Source organism: Dendroctonus ponderosae, unplaced genomic scaffold (genome assembly GCF_020466585.1).
Source record: "Dendroctonus ponderosae isolate FM_Combo_2020 unplaced genomic scaffold, Dpon_F_20191213v2 Dpon_F_20191213_1, whole genome shotgun sequence".
Classification (NCBI taxonomy): Eukaryota; Metazoa; Arthropoda; class Insecta; order Coleoptera; family Curculionidae; genus Dendroctonus; species Dendroctonus ponderosae.
In genome coordinates this window covers 9,447,592-9,454,012 of record NW_026017110.1, presented here as the reverse complement: position 1 = coordinate 9,454,012, position 6,421 = coordinate 9,447,592, and positions in this window count along the sequence as shown.

The window sequence follows — 6,421 nt, the reverse complement described above, 5'->3', positions numbered from 1 at the left end:
TGTAAACTTCATATTTACTGAGATATCGCACTTTGACGCACTAATGAGCAACCCTGTATATATAATATTCAAAAAGCGAATAATTATGTCTAGTCATAACTCGAATATTCGAATATCCGAATACTCGCATACAAGAATAATCAAATACTCGAATACACCAACATTATCAAAATTACCAGGTGCAAATATCTTTATATGCACTTTGTATACTTTTATAAAATAAATGATTCATATTCTACAAGCATTTAAACAAATACCCATATTTTTACAAGCAAATGAAAATAATAATTTACCCTCCTGCAAATGAATATAAAATTACGTTTCTGTGTTCTGGTGATTCGCGTCATCAACTTTTGCTCGGTGTTACAATTTATGCGCCGACAAAGGCACTTTTTATCCGTTGCGGCTAATTGCCAAAAATGATATGAGATAACGATTTTTCTTCTTGGAAACGAATAATTGAATACTCCAATATTCGAATACTCGAATATTCGTTAGATATTCGAGTATTCGAATAATTTTACTATTCGAATAAACCACTGAACGAGTATTCGAATTTCAGATTTTTGAAAATTCCGAGCCCTAATTTAACGTGAGATATTATGTGGAGTTTGCCAGGAATTGCTGAACCAGAGTCACTCCAGCAACCAGTGAAAATGAAAGCCTACGAGGAGATTTTTTATCTTCAAATTGTTTTTGGTTTCTTATCGTGAATGTTAGTTTGAATTTTGACAATACAATAGCTTCATTTAGTACTTCTTGTCTTTGAATCGATAGAGAAAGGTTTTCCTCCTTGCTTTCTTCTCTCTGAAAGTTGAACATATTTTTCTTATAAATTACTCTTTACTTAGATACGTACCTTTAAAAACAGATCATGTACTTGTATTGAAAATTTTAAAACTCAGTTAAAGTTTCTGTAGATACAACTGGACAAACTGCAAGAAATTAATTTCTTTGAGCGAAAAAGCATTTTAACATTCAAATGGCGACAGAACGTTTATTAAACGCCTGAGTTTATCCATACCTACCTACTCGCGTACCAAGACTAATTATTTGATTAACGATAATGATTGGCAAAATTAGCTTAAAAAAACGGGCAAACCTAAACTGTTCACAATGCTTTCGGATGCAAAGCTTCAGAAATTAAAATGTTTACATTCAAATTTTACTAATTCAATGCGTTTAGTTTTCCAATAATTTGAGCAATTTAGCGCCGTTTCAAACGGAGCATTTGGAATAATTTCATGAAAGGATAGCTGCTGAAATAGTGCGAAATAAATCCTCCGAGCTAAGAGCGCGATTTTGTATTAAAAGCTGGTCAACTCCATAGCCTCATGCAGCTGATAAAAACCTACATAATTTAAGCAAAATATTACCAAAACTAAATGTCCAAATTTTAAGTTTTTTCGGTATAAATCCAACGACATGACATCCGCGTAAGCGGGTGACATCAGAAATTCTTCTGCAAAAGAAGAGTTCGAAAAATGCTACGAAATAAGCCTTGGCCTCTATCCAAAAATTTACAGATAAGTATTTTTCCTCCACAGGCTCGCTCCCAGAGCCTTTGCATTCAACGCTAGTTAACTGGAGCATTTGTAAACATATACATGTTATAATATCTCCTTTAGAGGTTAAAATTTAAAAAAACCTAATTAATAAACTACACTTTCAGATATGAGCGATTGGAAAGGTTATGACTACTGGTTGGACATTTACAACTGTTCTTCAGATTAACGAGTATTACACTTCGAGTCGATATTATCGCTTCTATTCTCTTAGAGGTGAAAAGTGTGTTCTAAAACCCCATTAGTGTCAGCATGCGTTTCTTGAAGCCAAGCTCTCCATATGGACTAAAAAATATTTCATTGTGATTAATAGAAAATGCCCAACCGCTTTTTAAAGAAAACGATATAAGGTCTGGAACGCCTTCAAAATTTCAACATTTCTGCTTTTATATCTTTACTGGTTAGGAATTTCTGATAAACCTTAATTTGCAAAATAGTGTCTAAAAACCCTAACAAAGTGCTCACTCCGACTGATTACTGATGGATGTTTTGAGACTGAAAAAAGATAATACAAAAAAGAGAAGATGATCATAACTAGAAGATAACAAAATTAAACCCCAATGTAAATTTTGTATAATTCTGAAAGTCGGAACTTTTAAAAGAAATTTCGTTGGTTTCTATCATCGTTCGGAAGTTTTTTATCAACAATTCCATTTTTAAGCGATTTCTTCGCAATTTTTTTTGCTTATAAGTTCTATATTGTTGACGCGGATTCATTTTTTTTACAAACTTCTTGTTGGGTATTTCGCCTAAAAAATTTTTGTCTTTAAAACAACAACTTAAAACTTAAAAAAAAAACACTTTAAAAACTCAACTTTTTTTTTAAGATAAACATTTTTGAGGCGAAATACCCAACAAGAAATTTTTTTGTTTAATCAGTATTTTCAAGACACCAAAATTAATTCGGTTATTAAATTTCGTTTTGGCGTTGTGCTTTAATCACTGCACCTGAGTGACATTCAGGCAAATATAAATGGCTCTAAAGTCAATATTAAATAAATGAAAGATCAGCGCTTGGAGCGTTTTTCGTATAGTTGGAAAGTGAAATTTGTCTTTGGAATATTGCCAAGCGAACAGGCACTTTCTACAAAAATATCAACAATAAACAAACTTAAATCGAACTGCCAAGTAAAGCATGAATCATCAAAAGGGCGAATAATTAATTAGTCATGTTAATTCTATAGTTCGGAGTCCTTTTTTCTCCGGTCGATAATCACAATCTTAGATGAAAAATACTGAATCATTGTAGCCATTATGGCAAGTGCCGTAGTTTGTGAAAGTGTAGCGAACTTTTGGAGAATGTTCATCTCGAAAATTGAGGATAGGGCGCCAGCTTACGAAAAGCTGGTAAAAATGATCTCTCATCTATAAATATTTTATCTTAAGTTATTAAAAGTCACACGAAATTTCAATATTTCATTTTTAGGTGCAACTTTACGCAATCTATCAAGTTTCTAGTGGCTTTACTTTGGAAGTTGGATTTTTTTATTAAAGTCTGTAGTTCGGTAAAAGCGCTGATTTTCAACTCAGCATTTAAGAAGCGCTCACAAGTTCGGACTTCATGTGATTTGAATRAATTTTTGAAGGTTTGAAGACATTTTGTCGACATTTTGAGCACACTCTTCATTATTAAACGCACAACTCTGAACTTGTAGAATATTTTTAGTTTCTGAGATTTTCGTTATAACTCATCGTGTCTCACTGTGCCGCACTTTGAATTGAGCTTATCATTTAACCCAGRGGTGGATTACAGATTTACGAGGCCCGGGACTGGATTTTGACACCTAACAGAAAAACTGCAACGCAACTGCAGTGAGTTACTCTGTCGATCGATGTATCACTGCGCCAACTCCTGAAAATTAACAGAGTTACCCGTGCCTACATCTTGCCTTCTTGTATACAAATTTCAACTTCAGATAATTTGGCTGTATTCATTGCAAAATCCTTACTTCATATTCCAGTTTTGCATGCTTTACACACAAACTCAAACTTCATAAAACTATCTCGACTGGACTTACGGCTTCAGCTACGAAAATTTCTATACTTTTATGTTATATAAATTTGTTCATACAAAAGTGAAATTCTGCAGTTAAAATGCCGCACTGTCTAATCCCTGGTATAACCTGGTATTTCCACCTACCCAACAAATAAATATGATTCTGATAGCACAAAAACGCGGAATCTGTTTGCCTTTATTGAAAATTAAGGGCGTAGTAACTGCTAGAAAATCAAATATATTTTCAAGTGTTTGGGATTGAGAAAATTGCAAAAGACGAAAAGATAGTGGAAACTAAGTAAAATTTCAGGCTAGGGAGTAAATGAAATTTCGTGTCTTGGGAATTATTACGAGTTGAAAGTTCGAATTCAGGGTTAAATTCAAAAGTCTAGCTTGACATATAGAATATTAAGAAAGAGTTTGAAGATTTTAACTTTAAAACAATTTTAAACTTAACAAGTTAAAATAGTAAAGTAACAAAATAAAACAGACTTGGCTACGGTCTTTGGCGCTTTAACGGCTGCAAATGGTCTGCCCTGCTTGGTGCTCGTGCTTGTTTCATCGTTCAAACCTCCAAGTAAATAAAAGAAATTAAAATTTCAACAAAAAGTGCAAATTCTCCAAACATTTTAATCTATTAATTTTGGACCGTTTGAAGTGTTTCTTTATATTCATTATTTAAGTCTATTTATCGTYCATATTTCGTGTGTGATAATTATTTGATATATATTGAGTTCATAATATTGTTGGATTCATTATTCTTATTGCATTTTCATCTTTTACATATCAATGATATAATTCTTCTTTTTTAGACTTTAGTCCTGATAGCTGGACCTTTCGCCGCTCGGCTTATTCMATTTTAAATTGTTTTGTTTTATCAGAGCAAACAACGTTCTTTGCGTAATTCAAATCAACCAAAGAAAAATACTGATAAAACAGTAAATATGTAGCCATTTTCAAACTATTACTAGACGATTTTCTTTAAAAGATCGAGTTCAAATGATAATCGCATTCTTAGATGGAAAATATGAAATCAGTGTACCCCTTATGGCAAGTGCGGTAGTTTGTGAAAGTGTGGTGATCTTGAGTACTAATGGATAGAAAATTGAGGATAGGGCGCCAGCTTGCAAAAAGTTGGTAAGAGTGATCTCTAATCCATAAATCCTTTAGTTTGAACTGAGTTTAGTTTTCCGACAAGCAACTGAAGTTTTATGGATTCATTATTTTCTCTCTCTTTACTTTGCTGATTTCAAATATGACTGGCTTTGGACAAATTTCCTGCTGTACTAAACACATTTTCTGTTAGCTGTTTCTATTGTCTATTTTTTTTATTTTTACAGCGCATCGAAAATGTATTCGTCTTATTTGCTATAAGTTTTTCAGATCAAGTAGGATAGTTAACAAGATCACTAAATTTAATATTATTCGTCCCATTTACGTAGTTATGAGTTCCTTACAATTCAAACTGCCATGTTTCCACGAGACTAGAAAACATATGGCAAACAAGTTTTCACTTAAAAATTCGTCAAAATGAATGCTATTTCTGAAATGGTGAAAGAATGCAGATGAATCGGAATTGTATGATTCACACACCTAAAGCGGTCTCTGAAAAAGTTGAAAAAAAGTATTCTAATTGCATTTGTGTCGTCTTAAGATTTTGGTCTAGAAATTTAGTTAGTTAATCATAATCGCATTTTATAGACCCAAACTTGCGCTAAACGCTCTTCAAACTAAAAGAGAATCGAAGCGGTCAAAATATATGAGACCGTTTAGTTGAAAAATATTTTTGATTCGATAAACAGGATTAAATGAAATTTGAAGTATTTTTTTTTTAAATTAAAATTAAAAGGTTTCTTTTGTGTTGTCGAAATCGTTTAAAAAACTCAGTTCAAATGCGTACACTTTTGATTATTTTCACTCGTCCAAATCCGAAGTCTTCAATTAACATCTGGAAATTATTTTAAAGCCCTCAACATTTCAATTTTAAGCAAAAACTTATCCAAATATACCAATCTGAATTTCAAATATTCACCTGATGAATGAACTCTCCTCCTCATCACCTCAGGACATACTCACCTTCTATGTGAATCCCACAGAGACAAAAAATGCGTTTTGTAAGTTTGCAATAGATTTTATTTAAATACACACTGAAATAGGTAATCAGCTTAGGAACACTTGTATATTAAACATTTTTCGTGTAGCGCTTACACTTGCGACATGTCCGTTGACAAGGAAAATATTCGAAACAACATAGTTTGTATTGAGAAGCACATGAGACAAACTCAACTATGTTTGCTCACCCTAAAACGTCTGAGATCAACAAGACAAAGGAAAACTGGCGCACGTCTCGAGTGATTTTCGAAAACATCTTAAACTGTCTGTGGATTAACGTTAAAACACCCTGGTCCTCAGTCGACTAACTTATTAAACACTAACAGTTTGCTTATATAGTTCGCTGCCCTTAAATTGGCAATTCTTTCTTTCTACTTGCACTGCCAGTTGAAGGGCGACGAAGTCCTCAAGAGATAGGTGACACAAATTCGTATACTTACTACATTATTCTAGACAAAAATCGACGCTGTTACACCTATTACCAGTTTTGCGATAGATCTGTAGAAGCAAATACCTTACGTTGACCCTGGATTGGTTGCTATTTGTTAAGTAGTGTGTCTTGTATCATTTCCTTAACATATTTTCATCGGCATCTAACACCAACTTGGAAAAAACCGTATATGAATCTGTACACAAAAAATATATTTTAATAATACTTTACATCCTTATGCTATTATTAAGTGATTCTTAAGTATACTGAAATAAAATACTGTATAATCTTTAATAAATACTATGTACAGTCATAGCC